General features: G+C 54.3%; 1 long non-coding RNA gene across 1 annotated transcript; it reads right to left on the reverse strand.

Annotated features, from left to right (window-relative positions):
• Positions 1–808: 808 nt before the first annotated feature.
• Positions 809–7,133, reverse strand: LOC144222921 (uncharacterized). The gene is made up of 3 exons (XR_013332503.1): positions 6,891–7,133; positions 4,170–4,347; positions 809–936 (listed from the first exon to the last, which is right to left on the reverse strand). It is a non-coding gene; the product is annotated as an uncharacterized LOC144222921 (long non-coding RNA).
• Between the last annotated feature and the right edge of the window lie 381 nt (positions 7,134–7,514).

Consider the following 7,514-nt stretch of genomic DNA (forward strand, 5'->3'; position numbering starts at 1 on the left):
AGGGCCCCTCCCCACTCACTTCAGTCTCCAACATTCTCGAGATCCCATTGTCTTCCCTGAATTCTTCCCGCTACCACACAAGTCTTGTTTCATCTTAACCTATTTTCAGAGAAGATGTGTTTTGGCCAGGTGTGCCTGTTCCTCAACCCAAAATAAAATACAGGATCTGTCCTGCTCTAGGACCAGTGTTTCCCCATCTGGAACTTTCTTTTTAAATTCATATCACCATTCTGCTTCCAAATCAGGTCTCCTCCAGCAAGTCTCCCTTAAACTAAGCGCATGTTTTAATTTTAATTTTCACCCCCTTCTCCCATTACTCTATAAGCCAACAGCATTTGTAGTTTACGTTTGTTCCCTATACTGTTCAAATGTGAATTCTGTCTTCCTAACCAGACTGCATAAGCATGCGCTATTTTATTTTTTTAAAGTAAACTCTAGGGGTGCCTGGGTGGCTCAGTGGGTTGAGCGTCTGACTTTGTCTCAGGTCATGATCTCATTGCTCATGGGTTCGAGCCCTGCGTGGGGCTCTGTGCTGATGGCTCAGAGCTTGGAGCCTGCTTGGGATTCTGTGTCTCTCTCTGCCCCTCCCCCACTCGCATTCTCTCTCAAAAATGAATAAATGTTAAAAAAAAAATTTTTTTTAAGTAAACTCTACCTCCAACGGGAGGGCCAGTACTTACCACCATGAGATCAAGAGTTGCCTACTCTACCCACTGCCTCAGTCAGGTACCCCAAGCATGCACTATTTTAAAAGCAGGATCGATGATTATCACACATTGACAAGAAGGAAAAAAATACATACCAAAAAGGGAGTAGAGGAGGATTTTTCTTTTGTTGCTTTAATGTAGAATTGGTCATCTTGGTTCTTGCAAACTCCTTAGCACAATGAGAAGAGAATTTGACGTCTGCAAAAATACTTCAGGACCCATTAAGTATCTGTAAGTACACGGGAAGAAAGACCATGTTATTACAGGCATTATTTTTCTATTCCCCCACTTCTTCTTGGGGTTTGCCCGAAGTCCTTGGCTTAAACCATGAGTGTTAATTGGTTGACTTAGCTTTGGATTGTGGTCCACTAAGATCGCCAGATCCTTTGAAGTTAAAGAGTTTATGCCCTGCCATGTGAATGTAGGTAGGGGTACGTGTAACCCATGAGAGAGCAGGAGGTTCTCCCAGGAGGCAGGCTCCAGGCTGTGTGTGTAGGGAGGTGGGGGGAGTGGGAAGAGGGAGACTGGAGACAGACATACATACTGAGCTGGCAGTTGGGGCAGGGCTGGGGAGCAAAAGGGGAGGGGGGAAGAGAGGAGTCTGGGCCAAGGCCAGAGGTGGCTCCCAGGGGAGTCCTCAGAGCGGGCAGCCGGACGTCGCTCCATCCTTCCCGCCTGACGGATGGGTCTGCTGCTCAGGCACAAGCTGTCAGGCCAGGCTGCTGCCAAAGCAGAACAGTGGCGCTTCTGTGCGCGCTGCTCCGCGCCTGGAGAGTGGAGCCGCCCCGAAGGCCGCGGGAGTGATGGAGAAAGCAGACGTCCCGGAGCAGAAGCCGTGAGGGGCGGGGACCCCCAGCNCCCCTGCAAATCCATTAAGAAGAGATAATTGAAAACTCCGGGGTAATATTTAAGGCCGCGCGCCGACGCGGGGCGGAAGGCCCGGCTGCGCCCGCCGGGCCCGTCAGTGCGGTGCGCGCCTTTCCCCCCACCGCGCCCTTCGCGGGCCTCCTGGCTGTCCCCGCCTCGCTCCCAGCCTTCGCGTCCTGGGCTCTGCGGAAGGCTTGCCTCGAGAGCCTTCTAGTTGCATAAAGAGGGACAAATCACATGGGCGAAATGGGGCTCGGGAGCCAGCGTGCGCGGTGGACACAGCACCTTGCCCCGCTGGCCCCGCTCGAACCTGACGCATCAGCACGAAGCCCTGCTTGGTGCCTGTGGCCGCTGCATCCCCCTCTGCCTGCAGGGCCTCTCCGGTGCTTACTCACAAGCTGCCCCTCCACCCAAACCATCCGAAGGAACGAAGGAACGGTCCCTGGAGGCGGGAGGGCGTCACACCGCTTCTGACCACAAGGTGATCATTGTCCTGGCTGGCGATGAGGACAGGAGGATTTATTATATGTATATATTCTCAGTATTCCACAAACAATGTTTAGAAAGGGCTCGAATAGCTTCCTTTTATGCCTCCCTCTCCCATAAAGATGAACTACCTGTTGCCCTGTACGTTGCTGTCCTTTGGGGCATTGTGTGTCATGCAATGGTTTCAAGTCGGCCCCCCTACAAGGCTATGGCCTCTTGAGAACAGGAAGCAGGTCTAATTTCCCTACATAGCCCTTGCTCCTGGCTCAGTGCCAGGCACATAACATGTGCTCAGTAAACGTCATTGACTTGGATGCTCTCTGCATCCCTAGAGGTCTCCGGGGTTTCCATGCAAGCACATGGGGGGAGGGTGGGACAGAGCATGGAAGGGCGGCGGGATCTGTGAGGCTGGGTTGGGGGGTCACATCAGTTTCCCACAGTGACCAGCTCCAGGATGTTCCCAGAATGCGGCAAGGGGGAATTGCTGAGAGCCCTGATCTGCACTGTGATGTAGGAATCCTTAGGTCTCTACCTGGGCTCTCAGGGTGGGGGTGGGACTCTCTATGCCATTTGGCTCACACCCCCAATCAGGTCAGCCTCAAAACTCCTGCTGCGTGAGCGTGTGTGTGTGTACACACCGACACGTGTGTCCATAATGTGTTTTGGGTGGGGGGAGGGGAGCAGAAGGAAGGGGAACAGGTTATCTGAAGATCTACCCATGCAAAAAGCAAGAGAGATTCTGGCATTTCCATCGATAGCCAGCTGGCCCCTACCCCTCGGGCAGGGCCCTTCTTGATCTCCTCTCTTGCCCCAGACTTCCCAAACACAGTGCCCAGCACCCTGCCAGGGGCAGTACTCACAAGAAGGCACGATTGAGGGAGGGGCTGTTCTGGCTCAGCTTCCAACTCCACCCCCATTGGTCGCTGAGGCCACAGCTGCAGGGACCCCCCCTGTGTGGCCAGGATGAGGCCCATGCCCTTCCAACTCTCCGTGTCTAACTGAAGGACCCCTCGTCCGAATCACAAAACATGAGAACTGGAAGGGGCCAACAGAACATCAGGTCTAGCCCCCTCTTAACATCTACGGGGCAACTGAGACCCCGAACTTGTTTGTATGTGAGGCTGTTGGGGACAGAGCCAATGCGAGAATCCCAACGAGTTAGTGGCCGCGTTGGAATTAGAGTCCCAATCTCCTGCCCTACTTTAATACACACAATTAGTATCAGAAGTGCCTTCTGCAGACATTGCCGGTGGGGTCGTGTTACAGTTCCCATCTACAGATGAGGAAAATGAGGCTCGGGAAGAGGAGTGATTTGTCCAGACTCACACACTGGTAAACAACAGATCCAGGATTTGAGCTCCAATTTGATTGGCTCCGATTTCAGGGCTCTCTTCAATATCCACTCCTCTGCCTCCAACACACACACACACACACACACACAGCCAAGCCAGACCCGCTTCCCAGACATTCACTCTTCATCCCTGGGACATCTGCAGTCAGAGGTCTTTTCTCTCCTCGGCCCACCTTCCTACCCAGGGCAGTACTCTTTGTCCCAAATGAAGGCAGGAGGGGTGTCCCCGGTATGGTTCTGGGCGCAGACCGTCATGGACTGAAGCCACACAGAGCCTGATCTCCTGCACACAGCCCAGCTCCTGTCCGTGGCTGCTGAGGCCTCAGCCATAAATCCCCAGGTCTCAGCTCATAACCATTAGCAAGCGATTGGGCTCATCAGGACGCATTTATGAGACTCAGGTCAGATAAATGGATTGCCGGAGGTCAGGAACAAGGGATGTCCTCGCCTCGCCTTGCTTCAGAGGTGTCCCCCACCACCCAGAGGCTGGCAGATTCCATTCGACTTCCTGCTGTATGTAGAAGAGGGGGTGTCATCACAGTGAGGTAGAGATATGTCCCCAGGAGATGCAAAGCCTCAGATAGCTCGTAGTTCCCAGGGCTGGACACACACACACACACACACACACACACACCCAGAGGCACATACGTGAGCCCACGCACACTATCATACCCCATCTGGGGTCAGGTCTAAAGTATTCAGCAACCACCACCACCTCCCACGACCCTCACCTCAGGGATGTCCCCACCCTGCTCCACCTTTGAGGTGTTCTCCAGTTCGGTGCCACTCCAACATCACTGTGCATCCAGACGACTGGGGGTTCTGTTAAAATGCAGATTCTGACACAGTCGATCTGGAGCGGAACCTGGGGTTGTTTTTCTGATCCGCTTCCGGGTCAAGCCCATGTTGTATCTCCAAGGATTTTAAACAATATGCCTGCATAATGAAGGGGTGGAAGTTTCAGAATTTGGAAGAGATGGGGGAGTAGATATAGTTTGGAACAACCCCTCCTCTGCCCCCCCCCCCCACCANGCCACCCAGGCGCCCCTTCACACAATTCCTTCTTGTCCTTCAAATCGGAGCCAAATGTCACTTCCTCAGAGAAACCTTCTCCAGCCACCCAATTTAAGGGGTCCCTCCTGCGCCCAGTCCACAATCACCTCAGCCCTGCTCATAGTAGGTGCCACAGCTTGCACGTACACATTTGGTTCCTTTTTTTGGGTCTGCCTGAAATATAGGCCCTGGGGTCAGGGGTCATGTCTGCCTTATTCATTCATGAATTCTCAGTACCCAGTGCCTAGTGTGCAGCATATACTCAGTGAATATTGCTGAATGAATGAATGAATGAATGGGGCAATTTCCATGCTGAGAAGTAATGGGAAGAATATCTGAATGGCGAGCGGAGGCCAAAGGCACTTAGCGAAACATCCTTGGCTGAAGGAAAAGGGGAGGAAGTGCACATTGTGTGACGGACTTCAGAGAGGTGACCCAAGGGAAGGAGGGAGGCAAGGGCATCTGGGTAACGGATTGGCCTCACTGGTCCCAGGTGACGTGACAGGGGTGAGGAAGAGGCCTGGGGGGAGAGGTCCTGTGGGCAGGGGCGGGTGCCGCGGGATCTTGAAAGCCATGGCAGGCAGCAGGAAGGCAAGTGGTCTTCCCCGGACCTCAATGGCAAAGCTCTTTACTTATTTATTCTTTCCTATGCTTGACAGATGCTAACTGAGCCTCTATTTCGGGCTGTGCTGGGTGTTCCATTAGCAGGGCCGAACACAATGGCTCAGATTCCTGCCCTCATGGAGTATGCAGTCTATCTGGAAGGACTGATAGTAAACTGATTGAATGGAATTGTCCCGATTGGGCTAAGCCTACGAAGGAGAGGTGTGTGATGGATAGTGGAGACGCTCCCCTAAGACAGAACAGTCACCCAGAGTCCTGAGGGGTGGGGCTTTTCCTTGCCAGCCCCCTGAACCCTCAGCTTACATCCTGGACTTCCTTGCACTCCTCTGTCCTGCCCCTTTAAGAGGCGCGCCTCTTTCCTGAGCAAAGGAGGTTCCGGGCACACAGCCGAGCCTGCCAAGGTTGTGGGCTATAAATCAATGCTGGCACTCCCTTGGCAGTGGGCTCTCCTCTGAGTTGCCCAGATGGCGGGCAGGCCTGTGGCTCCAGGGGCAGCCAGGCTCACAAGAGGGGGGAAGCAGGCAAAGTGGAGACACAGCTGGGTCCCGGGCCCCGATGACAGCTGTCCACCTCTGTCTAAGGGCCTCAGGGCAGAAACAATGCCAAGGTCCTGACATGCCAGTCACAGGGACCTTCTGACTCCTGAGTCACAAGCTGGCATTGACCTTCGGGGTCACAGCCCTCACCCCTTGCTGGATCCAGGCCTCACAGACATGCTCTGAGGCCAAAGGCAATGGGTATCTCCTTTTGGATGACCCCTCGGAGTCATAGTTTGCTCTTGCATCCAACCTCAAAGTTCTGCCTGTGATTTGACCCTTTTCCCTCTTGCTGTGGCCAAGGTGTGCTCCCTAACCCTCTGAAGGACAGCAGCTTTCTGTTCGGTGGGGGGCCGGGACATGTCCCCTCTGTCCTCCCTTTCAGCTTCCCAGAAAGACGGGGATAAGTTTTCTCAAGGTCAGCCACAGAGGGCGGAACTCTGCCCTCCTGGGGGTTGGCATCCCTCAGCCACCCTCACAGGTGCTGTGACAGAGGGAACATATGTTGCCCCTACCCCAGAGGACAGTAACATCTCAGCAGCCACAGCCACACAGAGCTGAGCTCAGCAGGCCTCGACAGAGCTGGAAAGGCAGCCTCTAGCCCTGGCCTGGGCCTGGGTTGTGTGCAGAGGGGTGGAGGAAAGCCTGGAGACCCTTCCCACAAAGGAATAGACAGGCTTGGCTGCTTTCTCCTCTCTCCCAGCCCCCAAATAACCAACAATGTCTCTAGAACAGTGGAAAACTCCTGGGTTGTAGAACATTCGAGATTTCCTGGGATGTTCTTGCCCTCCAGTTCTCCGGGGAAAAGCCAGAGCTCCCAGGACCTTAGAAGTCTTCTCTCACACGTTCATTGTACAGATGAGGAAACCAGAGGAGGAAACCCGGGGCTCCCAGGATGCAGGTGGTTTCCACTCTACCACGTTTGCTTCCTGACTAGAAACTCCTTGAGCCACCACTAAGCGGGATGTGCTATGCTTTACCTGTGATAGAGAAGATGGAGGTTAGATGGTAAGTAGGACTTTCTCAGAATAGTGGATTACAGAAGTGGATAAGACAAAGCAAAGAAAGTGAGTTCTCCAAAACCGTGAGGCGGGAGCAGGGAGGGATGGAATATGGCAAACAGGAAATAGAGGGGAAGGGGACTGGCATGGAGCCCGAGCGGGGGACCGGGGGGCGCGGGGCTTCTGGGGGTCCTCACGGAGTCCCTCCAGCCTTCCTCTGTCCCAGGCTTCTCGGAATCTACGGCAGCTTAAATTCAGGCCTTACCTCGACTGCTTCTCTTGGCTTATTCCTTGCTCTCCCGGGATGGCTTATCTGGCTGCCAGAGTCATTTGCCGTCTCTAATTTGTGTTTAAATTAAAGTTCCCACAAACAGGGGCTTAATGTGCTGTTACCGAGAGCTCCCGGGCCCCCTGCGGCTCCAGGAAGTTGAGGGGGGCTGGGGGAAGAGGCCCTTCTGCCCACGTCAAGGCTGAGCCCGCTGGGCACAGGCACCTGGAGTGGGTGAGCCCACTGGGCGCCTCGGGTCCTCGCTGCTCTCCCCAGAATGATGACGCTTCGGGGCGGGGCAGGGCAGGTCGTGTTCACAAAGAGCTTGGTGATGGCAGACTTGACAAGGGGCTCCCTTGGCAATTGTTCACGCTTTTTCAGGAAAGGAGGCAGGGGAGGTGCACAATCAGAAGGGGGCAGGGGACAGAATCAGAGAAGCTCCGAGTTTTAGCACTTACACAGAGTGGTCCCCGTGTCCCAGCGCTGCTCCTAGGGGCTTTGTGGGCCCAAACTCACTGAATCGTCTCCACAACCCTATGAGGTGGGGGGTTGCTATTATCATCAGCCCCGGTTTTATAGATGGGGAAACTGAGGCCCGGAGGAGTCAAGTATCCCGTCTAG

This window comes from Crocuta crocuta, unplaced genomic scaffold (assembly GCF_008692635.1).
Source record: "Crocuta crocuta isolate KB4526 unplaced genomic scaffold, BGI_CrCroc_1.0 scaffold30, whole genome shotgun sequence".
NCBI classification, from domain to species: Eukaryota; Metazoa; Chordata; class Mammalia; order Carnivora; family Hyaenidae; genus Crocuta; species Crocuta crocuta.